Source organism: Diceros bicornis, assembly GCF_020826845.1.
Source record: "Diceros bicornis minor isolate mBicDic1 chromosome 30 unlocalized genomic scaffold, mDicBic1.mat.cur SUPER_30_unloc_2, whole genome shotgun sequence".
In the NCBI taxonomy this organism is placed as follows: Eukaryota; Metazoa; Chordata; class Mammalia; order Perissodactyla; family Rhinocerotidae; genus Diceros; species Diceros bicornis.
Window position 1 is genome coordinate 2,748,882 of NW_026690900.1, and position 12,302 is coordinate 2,761,183.

Below are 12,302 nucleotides of genomic sequence, written 5' to 3' on the forward strand. Positions count from 1 at the left end.
GATCAATGAAACAAAGAGCTGGTTCTTTGAGAAGACTGAAACAAAATTGACAGACAATTAGCCAGACTTACTAAGAAAAAAAGAGAGGAGGCTCAAAGACATAAAATTAGAAATGAAAGAGGAGAAATTACAACAGATACCACAGAAATCCAAAGACAATAAGAGAATACACTGAACAACTTTCATACCACCAAAGTGGATAACCAAAAAGAAATAGATAAATTCTTAGATTCACACAACCTTCCAAAACTGAATCAAGAAGAAATAGAGAAAATGAACAGACCAATCACATGTAAAGAGAACGAAATGGTCATCAAAAACCTCCCAAATAACAAAAGTCCATGACCGGATGTCTTCTCTGGAGAATTCTACACAATATTCAAACTAGATTTAATACCTATGCTTCTCAAACTATTTCAAACAGTTGAAGAAGGTGGAACACTTCCTAATTCATTCTATGAGGCCAATATCACACTGACAGCAAAAGCAGGCAAGGATAGCACAAAGAAGGAATATTACAGGCCAATATTGCTGATGAACACAGATGCAAAAATCCTCAACTAAATATCAGCAAATCGAACACAGCAATATATTAAAAGGATCATATACCATGATCAAGTGGAATTTATACCAGGGATACAGGGATGGTTCAACATCTGCAAATCAATCAATGTGATACACCACATTAACAAAATGAGGAATAAAAATCATATGATCCTCTCCACAGATGCAGAGAAAGGATTTGACAAGATCCAACACCCATTTATGATAAAAACTCTCAATAGAATGGGTATAGAAGGAACGTACCTCAACACAATAAAGGCCATATATCACAAACCCACTGCCAACATCATATTTAATGGTGAGAAACTTAACGCCATTCCTCTGAGAACAGGAAGAAGACAAATGTGCTCACTCTCGCCACTCCCATTCAACATAGTACTGGAGGTTTGGCCAGAGCAATTAGGCTGGAAAAAGAAATAAAAGGAATCCAAATTGGAAAGGAAGAAATGAAACTCTTGCTGCTTGCAGATGACATGATTATAAATATAGAAAACCCTAAAGAATCCATCAGAAAACTATTAGAAATAATCAAAAACTACAGCAAAGTTGCAGCGTACAAAATCAACTTACAAAAAGCAGTTGCATTTCTATACTCTAATAATGAACTAACAGAAAGAGAACTCAAGAATACAATCCCATTTACAATTGCAACAAAAAGAAAAAAGTGTCTAGGGATAAATTTAACCAAAGAAGTTAAAGACCTATACAATGAAAACTGTAAGACATTATTGCAAGAAATCAGTGATGACCTGAAGTAATGGGAAGATATTCCATGCACATGGATTGGAAGAATAAAGACAGTTAAAATGTCCATATTACCTAAAGTAATCTACAGATTCAATGCAATCCCAATCAGAATCCCAATGACATTCTTCATAGAAATAGAACACAGAATCCTAAAATGTATACGGAATAACAAAAGACCTTGAACAGACAAAGCAATCCTGAGAAGAAAGAACAAAGCAGGAGGCATCACAATCCTAACTTGAAAATATATTACATAGCTATAGTAATCAAAGTGACATGGGGCTGGCACAAAAGCAGACTCATAGATCAATGGAACAGACCTGAAAGCCCAGAAAGAAAACCACACATCTGTGGTCAGTTAATCTCTGACAAAGGATCCAAGATCATACAATGGAGAAAGGAATGTCTCTTCAATAAATGCTGTTGGGAAAAGTGGACAGCCACATGCAAAAGAATGAAAGGAGATCATTATCTTCCACCGTACACAAAAATTAAATTAAAATGGATAAAAGACTTGACTCTAACACTTGAAACCATAAAACTCCTAGAAGAAAATATACACAGTACAGTTTTTGACATCGGTCTTAGTAGCATCTTTTCCAATACCATGTCTACTCAGGCAAGGGAAAGAAAAGAAAAAATATACAAATGGGACTACATGACACTAAAAGGCTTCTTCAAGGCAAAGGAAATGATGAACAAAACAAAAAGACAGTGCCGGCCCCGTTGTTTAGTGGTTAAGTGCACGCGAACCGCTACTGGCTGCCCAGGTTCGGATCCCAGATGCGCACAGACGCACCGCTTGATTGGCCATGCTGAGGTCGTGTCCCACATACAGCATCTAGAAGGATGTGCAACTATGACATACAACTATCAACTGGGACTTTGGAGGGAAAAATAAAAGAGAAGGGTTGGCAATTGATGTTAGCTCAGAGCCGGTCTTCCTCAGAAAAAGAGAGGAGGATTAGCACAGATGTTAGCTCAGGGCTGATCTTCCTCACACACACACACAAAAAAACGAAAAGGCAGCCCACTAACTGGGAGAAAATATTTGCAAATCATATATCTGACAAGGAGTTAATCTCCAAAATATATAAACAACACATACAACCCAACAACAAAAAAACAGGTAATCCAATCTAAAAATGGGCAGAGGATATGAACAGACATTTTTCCAAAGAAGATATACAGACGGCCAACAGACACATGAAAAGATGTATATCATCACTAATTATTAGGGATATTCAAATCAAAACTACAATGAGTGATCACCTTACACCTGTCAGAATGGCTATAAATCCCAAGACAAAAAATAACAAATGTTGGAGAGGATAAGGAGGAAAGGTGACCCTCACACACTGCTGGTGGGACTGCAAACTGGTGCAACCACCAGGGTAAACAGTATGGAGATTTCTCAAAAAATTAAAAATAGAAATACCATACCTTCCAGCTATCCCACTATTGGGTATTTATCCAAAGAAATTTAAATCAACAATTCAAAGAGATTTATGCACCCCTGTGTTCACTGCAGCATTATTCACAATAGCCAAGACATGGAAACAATCCAAGTGCCCTGCTACAGATGAACAGATAAAGAAAATGTGGTATGTATTATATACAATGGACTACTACTCAGCCAGAAAAAAAGACAAGATCGTCCAGTTTGCAACAACCTGGATGGACCTTGAGGGTATGATGATAAGCGAAATAAGCCAGAAAAAGACACTTAGCATTATTGCACTCATATGTAGAAGATAAACATACACAGGGATAAAGAGAACAGATTAGTGGTTACCAGAGGGGAAGGGGGCTCGGTGTTGAGTGAAAGAGTTAAAGGTGCACATATGCATGGTGATGGATAAAAGTTAGACTACCGCTGGTAAGCACGATGCATTCTATACAGAAATTCACAAATAATAATGAACACCCGAAATTACACAATGTTAAAACCCTTTATAATTTCAATAGAACAATTAAAAACGAAAAAAAAAGTAATTCATTCCTCTTTATGGGTGAATAGTATCTCACTGTGGGGATAAACCATACTTTCTGTATCCGTTCACCCATAGATGGACATTTGGGTTGTTTTCCATTTTTATCTACTATATATAGGTTGTTATCAACATGTGTGTACAAGTCTGTGTATAGACATACGTGTTTATTTCCCTTGGATGGATTCTTGGAGAGGAATTGCTGGGTAGACATATGTAATTTTTAAAGACGCATCCAAGCTATTTTTCACGAGCACTCGATCAGAGTTTCAGTGACTTGACATCTTCAACAACACTTGCTATAGTCAGTCTTTTTAATTTTAGCCATTTTCAAGTGTGGTGGAATCTCATGATGACTGTCACTTACATTTCCCCAATGACTCATGTGGTGAAGGAGAAGGCAAGCCACGCACAGATTGGGAGAAAACATCTGCAAAACATATCTCTAGAAAAGGACGTGTGTTTATAATATATAAAGAGCTCTTACAACCCAACAGTAAGAAGACAAGCAACACGTCATGGCTTACCAAGACACAGCAGATCAGGTCTGTGATGAGCATCAGGAGTCCCGCCAAGCAGATGAGGATGAGGGCCCAGAAGGGGAGGTCTGGGGAGACATGTGGTGGGATGAGCCACGTCCTGTCATCACCCCAGGGCTCCTGGTGACCCCACTGTGCCTCAACCGTCCTTGACAAGGGTTGGCCAACTTTCCTCATCATCCAAGACCCTGTGCGCATGGTTCTCTTCGATGAGGAACAGCATCATGATACACTGCCCCTACCATGGGCTGAGGCTTCCTACAGGTTTACCTGGCTTCTCAGTCAAGGCATCATCTCTGTTGGGAGAATATTCTGGAAGTGAATGAAATGGAGAATGCATGTAAGTGTGTTTCACTCTTTTTAATAAAACTTTTTAGACACAGAAAAATAAAGGGAACAGTCTCATAAACATCCATCATCTAGATTTAACAATGTATATTCCCTCTAATTAAAACAATATTGCATCAATGTATAAATTATTAACACTTGCCACCCTTGATTTATCCCATGTATTCAATGAAATATTAAAACCAAGTAGACATCATGATGTTTCACACCATTTATTTTCCATCTCTAAAAAGTGAGCACACTTTGCTACAAAATACAAGACCATTATCACAGAACAAAACTGTAATAAATTAAACCAAATTCATACCTCTGGGCACAGTGGACTGAATTTGGGATGGACTTTCTTATGACAGCCGGGGGCAGAATGGGTCATCACTGTTGGCAAGCCTACGGGATCTCTCTAAATTTGTAAAATCCAACACAAAAGTGTTCTTCAGTGCCTAGAAACACATCATCCCCTTCTCCTTTATCTATTTGCTTAATATTAATTTTCTAGGATTAACCTACAATGTAATTTCCTGCAGGAAGTCTTCTGATTTCCGCCTGCAAGTATGAGTTTGTTCACATTAAATAATTGATAAGTTTCAATTCTCTATTCTTGTTATTGCCAGCTACAACATAAACTCGAGGAGGGTAGGACACACAACACCCAGTGGGCATGGGGGGAGGGGTGCAGGTCCCCCTACTTGTAGCTCGCAGACCTTGGGGCAAGGGAGACCTGATGTTAAAACCTGGCTCTGCCCCTAACTCACTGTGTGACCCTAGGCACAATACTCCCCTTTCTGAGCTTCAGTTTAACCATGTGAGCCACCGAGCGGAAGAGCAGACAGGTGGAGACTCTCAGCTCACAGCACAGAGGCATGGTGACCCACGAGGTCAGGGTGGTTGGTGCAGACGGCGTCACACTGGTGGTTGCCCCATCCTTCTCAGGCCTGGGGAGAGAGGGATGTGGGGACTCTAGAGAGAGGTCCTGAAACCTCTGGGGGTGGGGGCCGGAAGTGGAAGGAGGAAATGGGAGGACAGTGGGGAGACAAGGAGGGGTGGTCACAAAAGTGGTCTTAAGGGGCAAGTGCTCAGGGGAGGGTCGCACCTGAGGGAGACCAGTCTGCAGCTCGAGTAGAATGGGCCCAGGATGCTTTTTTTGAACAAGGATCCAGCTGGGGGGGAAGGAGGAGGAGGAGCAGGAGGGACAGGGGTTGGGGGAAGGGCTGGGTGGGATTTAACCCACCAGGAGCTGCTGGGACCAGGGTCTTACCAGGCTCTGCAGGATCCTCTCAGTGGAGTTGAATGTGGCTGAGCTGTTGCTCCTGTCTGATGAATACGGGAGGGTGGAGATGGTGACGTTGACTCTGAGGGTCTTCAGGTTGTGCCCCAAAGCTGCAAGATGAGATGTAGAGCGATGGCCCTCACTTAGAGATGGCCTAAGACCATACCAGAGTCCTGCACTCATTATAATCTGTCCTCTTCTGTCCCAGTGGCACCACCAGCCACCCATGTGGTCACCCAAGTCAGAACCAGCATATATGCTCAGCTCCAACTTCCTCCCAGTAACACCAATTCCAGTTGCACACTGGTCCTCACATACACTCCATCCCTGTCACAGCTCAGGTCTTAACTTCCTTCACCCAGACCAACACCCCAGCAGGCTCACTGGATGCTCTATCTAAAGGATGTTATACATGGACCACTAGAAGAACTTTCTGAAATGAATACCTCACTAAGGCCACCACTGCTCTAGTACTACCCATGGCTCCCTATGGCCTTCAGTGTTTAGTTCAACCTTCTTGACCTGGCACTCAAGGCTCTACTCAATCTGGCTCCTGCTGACCTTTCGGTATCATTTTATCCATCTACTGCGGGTTAAACTTCATGCTTCATGCAACCCAAATTCATTTAAATTCTCCCCTTACGGCATGTTGTTTCTGGCTGGAGCCTTTGCTCATGGAATCCACTCTGCCAGGAAAACCCTTCACCCTCTATTTGCCAGGGTCCCTCCTATTCATTCTTAAAGACTCCATTCTGGTGAAATTTTCTCTAGCAAGCTCTTCCCCTCCAAATTATGCCAGGTGCCTCTCCTCGAAACATCCCACATTGTATTATAGTGGTGTGTTAATTTCACAAGACTAGGGGCTCTCTGAGGGCTGGCCTTAGACAAAATCGTTGGTATAATCTTTGTGATCAGAATGATTGCCCTAAACCAGAATTTCACACCCTGGCTTCCCAGCTCCTGGATCACAATTGGCTGGTGGAGGAGTGGGGCTGGAGAGCTTCCCTTGGGAAGGAAAAGGTGCCCCCAGATACCTGTGGTGGCTTCTCGTGGCACAGGTGATGATCAAGTATGCAGGGACTTGGTGGCTGGCTCGGGAGCTGTGGCGATGGCTGTCTTCAGGGGCGGATAGAGTGGGAGGAGACCCCAGGCTCACCCGGGCTCCAGCAGTGGCTGTCCCAGGACCACCATTCACAGATGAAGCATAAATGAGAGTGATCGGACGGGTGACTGTGTGAGTAGAGAGATGAGCAAGCCTGTGGATGAGAGGAGCCCAAGAGAGAGAAATAGGTGAACAAGAGAGACTGAACTCTGAGGAGAGACAGATGGATGGGCAGAAAACTGGACAGACGGATGGGATACGTGGAAAAGGAGGACCAAGGGTGGCGCTTTAGCAGAATTAAAGTGAAAATCACATGGGGTCAGAATGTGGTGGAGAACATGTCACTGTCTAAGGCTTTGTCACCCTGGCCTGGGACTCTCCACCAGAACACGGGACGGAGAGAAGGGATGAATTAGGGCCCTTCCAGGTCCTTCCCTCACCAAGGACAGCAGGTGTAGGAGAACATGTGCTCCTCAACCCCAAATGTGGACGGGACCCAGGAGATCAGGGCCAGGAATACTCACTGGTTGTAGTCGGGGCCACGGCTCCATAGGTGTAACCTGTGGAGAGAAGGTGAGAGGAGCTGAGCAAGAGTTGGGGTGATCATAAAGGATTAAGGAGAGGGAGGATGTAGGGACCTTTGTGGGAAAAGCAGAGAGGAAAACAGAGGGGAAGAGGGGAGGGGTGTTGAGGGGGGAGGCAACGAGATGGAAGGTGGCTGGACCCAGTGATCACACAGTGATTCCAAGAGTGAACCCAGCCTGGGAGGATAGAGAGATGGATCACAGCTCACTTTAGAGCAAAGGAGGCAACACAGAACTCCAACTGGGAGAGACAGCATGGCTGTAGCACAGCCCCTCACCAGTGACGTAGAGGCTGTCCCCGTCCAGGGTGAAGGAACCCAGGTGGGAGAAGCCCTGGGTCTCATGGCTCAACTCCCAGTAGAGTCACTCTGTGTCCAGCCCCGGACCTGCACGGGTCAGAGTGGAAGTTGCAGATGATGTCCACCCCAGTGGCTGCCCCACCCTTCTCAATCCTGGGGGACTAAGAACATTGGGAAGTGGAATACTGAGCAGGTGTCCTTCTGGGTGTGGAAGGCGAGAGAGGGGAAGGGAGGAGGCTGAGGGAGATGCTGAAGGGGCTGCTCTGATGCCTGCAGGGGCTCTTCTAGGTGTCTCCCGTGTGAGACAACCCCCTCACAAGTAAGGCCTGACTTCCTTTAGGATGTGGAGGGGGGCATGTGAGTGGCAAAGAGGGGTGAACACACAGACCTGGGCAAGGGGTCACCTGCAGGTTTGCACGGACAGCAGCAAGGAGCACAGTCAGTTCCCTGTGACATCTGGCACATGCAGGTGTGGGAGATCAAGATTTGGCCACCTTGAAATCTATCTCTTTACCTTGGTTGTTTTCTCTAGGGACATTTGACCTCCCCCACTAACTGCCTAAAGAATTTGACATGGTGGCTTCTTCCTGGAACAGATCTATCATGATGGCTGCAAAGATAACGTAGGGTAAATATTACAATAGGAAAGGCACCAACAAGCCCCTCTTATCAGAAGTTCTGTCTCTCTGGTCGCATTCTCTGGATGACCCTGCGAAGAGTTGCCAGACAATCATTTACATTTATAAGGGAAATCTCCATTTGTAAAGGTATCTCCCTCTCTGTTTGGAGAAGAGAGGGGGATGAGCTCATTTCTAGTGACTTATCAATGTGGAAGGTGAGTCCTTGAGCTACATAATAAACCTTACTCTTGTTTACTGTGCTTTAGTGGTAATCTCCTGTAACTGACTCCCCCACCCCCAAAATTCTCCTTTGTCGTTGGCTAAAAATGATATTTAAGACGAGAATTTCTGCTATTGTGTTGAGAAACGCAGTGTCCCTGCTTTCTCCCATGTATACATGTTATTAAACTTGGTATTATTTTCTCTTACTAACCTGTCTCGTTGATTATTTGGCCAGCCAGAAGAACCTTAAGGGAAAGGGCAGAGGGAGATTCTCCCTCTTCCCCCGACACAGGTAAGAAAGTACCGTTATGTTCTCTCGGTTCTACACTCCAAGGTATTTTCTTTCTACTTATTTCCTACTCCACAGCCATCACCCAGGCCTAGGGAACAATCATCTTATTCCTAATCTTATTCCCAGCACCTCCCATTTTGCCTCTTAAGTCTTCATTCTTAACCGTGAAGTCCATTTTAACCCCGGTGATTAGACCAAATGCTAATTACATCATCCTTCTACTCGCATCTCTCCAGAGTCTTCCCACTGGTCTTAGAACAGAGTCCCATGTCACCCCTGATCTGGTCCAGCCTGTTTCCCCCTCGCTTGTGTGGCTCACACCCCTCCCCCTCTGTTGACTCGGCTCAGCCATCCCTCTTCTCAGTTCATGGACACATCAGGCTCTCTGCTTCAGGGGTGTCCTCATGCGGGTCCCTCTGCCGGAAACGCTCTCTTGAACACACTCACACACCCTCATCCAGTCTAACCCTCCAACTAGCTAAATCCAGTCCCAACTCTAGCTCTCAAGCTAAATATCAGTCCTTCTCAAGAGGACTTCCCTGGCCCCTCCGGTTGATTCTCCTTGTGACAGACTCCCACATCACTCTCATCATTAACTGTCTAAAATCCAAATACAATATAAATTCCATGGAGGTGGGACAAGGTCTCTCTGGTTCTCCAGGTCTCCATGCATGTGTCCCAGGGCCTGGCTCATGAGATGAGGAACCATCCCGGTTTGTCTAGGACTGCCCTAGTTTGAACACTAAACGTCCTGTGTCCTGGAAAACCCCTTTGTCCTGAATAAACGAGGATGGTTTGTCACCATAAATTATACACTCAGAGACTATCTATTGCATGACAAGCACACATTCCCCTCAAGAATGTCACAAGAATGTTAGAATGAAAAAGGCACACACACACACAATTAGTAGAAGCCAACAACTAAATACAAAATTACTTAACAAGATTCTCTGCAACGTGAATCACCAGACCGTTATTTTAGAAAAGTTTCAAGAAACAAAAGTTAATTCCCTTTAGAAGGCAAGGTGGTGAGGACAGTCTTTTTGGAGACTAGTGCCCTTCCCTTCATTCTACAGTGTTGCTTAGTATTCCTCTAAATGATTTGAAATGTCATAAAGAAAAAAATGCTCAAAATAAATCTTGCTACTGGCATATTCACTTTTAAATTTGTTATTAATACAAAGAAGTTCCAATGATCTTTTTCCCTGAATGCTCCTCTATTTCAAATTTTTGTGGAGGATTTATAGGACTTTAGAAGTCAAACTGAATGGTTCTAAGGAATGTTGCTGAGTATCCCTGCTAATATTTAATAGGATGTCTTCTAATACTACATACACATGCAAAACATTTCTGTATTTATAATATATATAAATCCTGACTTTTGAGTATTATGCAATGCAAGTAAATCTATATTTTCTACTATAATACATATTTGCAGTTATTTAGGTTTGTTTCATATGTTCTTATTTGCATATGACTGTACTTACTGAAATATTTACCACACAGAACCACACACAGTTTACCATCTTTCCCTTGAATATAATCCATCAGACATCAATAATTTTTCTCAAGATACCCTCACTCTCAGTGAGTCCATGTGGTGACAACTCGAGTCCAGGAAACTCCAGTGACAGGTCTTCTGCACAGCGGAGGCTGCCAGAACCTCTTGGTACCAAGTCCACAGGGTACTCACTTGGTCAAACAGAAATCCATGGATCAGTGAAGACAGGTGGACCCTGAGACTGATTTCACCTCAAACTTGAGCTCCACGGATGCTTTTCGTGTCTGAGGGGGGAAAAAAAAGGCAAACAAACATTTGAGGCCTTATATAGGGTGTTGCATGGAAAGGCCACCCCATTCACTCTTCTTTTTTTGTATTTACTGATTTAACTGTAACTGTAGGCTGTGACTGGATTTTCCCGATTCCTATCCAGCCACCTGCTCCCCGAGATGGGAGAAAGCAGCTTCGTGCTGTGTGCACTTGAGTCGCTCAACTCACTTGGCTGGACAGAGACTTTTTGGTGATTCTGGACCCTTTAAACAAGCTTGTCATTTAGGGACCCTTTTAGTGACTCGCTGACTTGTCAACAATTTCCACACTTCATTCAGGGCTCAGGAGATTTTCAGGCCCTGGAACAGGTCTCTCAACCTTGGCACCACTGACATTTGGGGCCGGCTAAATCTCTGTAGGGCTGTCCTGGGCCCTGGAGGATGCTGAGCAGCATTCCTGCCTCCCCCTCTAGACGCCAGGAGCACCCCCATTTGTAACAACACAAACACCGCCTGCAGACGCGGATAAGCCCTCTGGGAACAAAATCACACGGAGGACGGTGACGGGGACTCTGAGGAGGGGACTGCGGTGCCCGGAACCTGGAGGAACAGCAGCCCCGGGGACCCTGAGTGAACAGCCCTGGGGAAAGGGGGCTGCAGGGGGACGGAGTGACGCCGGTCACTGACGGGGCTGCCTGCAGCCCAGGTCCCTCCCTGGACCCCTACCCGAGCCGGGACCGCCCACCGCTCACCGTGCCCCGCCCCTGAGACCAAATGTCCACGAGAATCCGATCTGCGCCTAGAAGACGGAACACACCGCGAAGCCCCCTCGCTCGATCCATGGCGCCGCCCGCGCTTCCACTTCCGGTCTCGGGCGGGCATTGGGGAGGACAGAAGTTCGGGGAGGACGGACGTTTGGGGGCTCCGGGTTGAGGCGGCGTGCGGGGCGGGGAAGGGCCACGCACCCCAGCCTCGGGGGAAATGTCTAGTTTCTAGAGTGAGTTAGAGGCCAGGTCTCGAGCTGGGTCAGCACCAGGGACAGCGAACAGGTCTAGGGGCTGGGCTGTGGGTGGAAACCAGCTCTAGTGGCGGAAATGTGGGTGGGGACAAGGGTGTGGGCGGAGACCAGGCTGTGGACGGAGCCAGGCCCGAACGTTGTGGGCGGAGACCAATTCCAGGGGGAGGAAGAGGCGGGGCTCGGGCTGAAATAAGTTAGGCCGACTTCACAGGGGGAGGAAATGAGCTAAAAAGGGCAGGGCTGGAGGTGTGGCTTTCCCTGGACCCTTAACTGTAAAGGTGGCTGGATGTTGAACAGCTTTTCTTCATTCCTTTCCCCACCTTTACACAGACTCATAGAATGATGTGCCCATATTTAAAATTATAAATTGTTTGTGTGGGTTTGCTTTTCTTAATTTCGTTTAAAAATTGGATCATATATTCACATTTCTCTACAACATGCTGTCCCAAGCCAGTAGATCAGGATATAACGCTATTTTAATTATAAAATCTGGGGGGATGGAGGCCACTGCCTCGTAGATACACGTATAGGAAAACTTCAAAGAGTGTTGCAAAGTCACTAAAATATTCTCACTCTACCACTGTCTCCCAGTCCTTTTGCACAGAGATAAACATCCTTTTCTCCTCTATCCTTCCAGACATACTGTGCATATGTGGGCCTGTGTATATGTTGAAGCCCAAGAGGGATGTCCCCAAGCAAAACCTGAAGCACATCAATTGTCTCATGCATCAGAAGTTGCTGGAAAGAGATTTGAGTTTCCTGTGGAAGGAGATGAACCAGTGATGAATCCAGAGGAAGACAACAAAGAAACAAGGGAATTTTCCCATTTAAAAGGTCAAAGGAAAAAGTGAGAAAGAAAATGTATTAATAATATCTGATGTAGCACATCTCTGGATAAGATTCATATGCTATAAAATGGTAAACATTTATAAAACAGTA

General features: G+C 45.1%; 1 long non-coding RNA gene across 1 annotated transcript; it reads right to left on the reverse strand.

The window, feature by feature from the left end:
- Positions 1 to 6,618: 6,618 nt before the first annotated feature.
- Positions 6,619 to 7,512, reverse strand: LOC131402129 (uncharacterized). The gene is made up of 3 exons (XR_009218300.1): positions 7,421 to 7,512; positions 7,083 to 7,118; positions 6,619 to 6,712 (listed from the first exon to the last, which is right to left on the reverse strand). It is a non-coding gene; the product is annotated as an uncharacterized LOC131402129 (long non-coding RNA).
- Between the last annotated feature and the right edge of the window lie 4,790 nt (positions 7,513 to 12,302).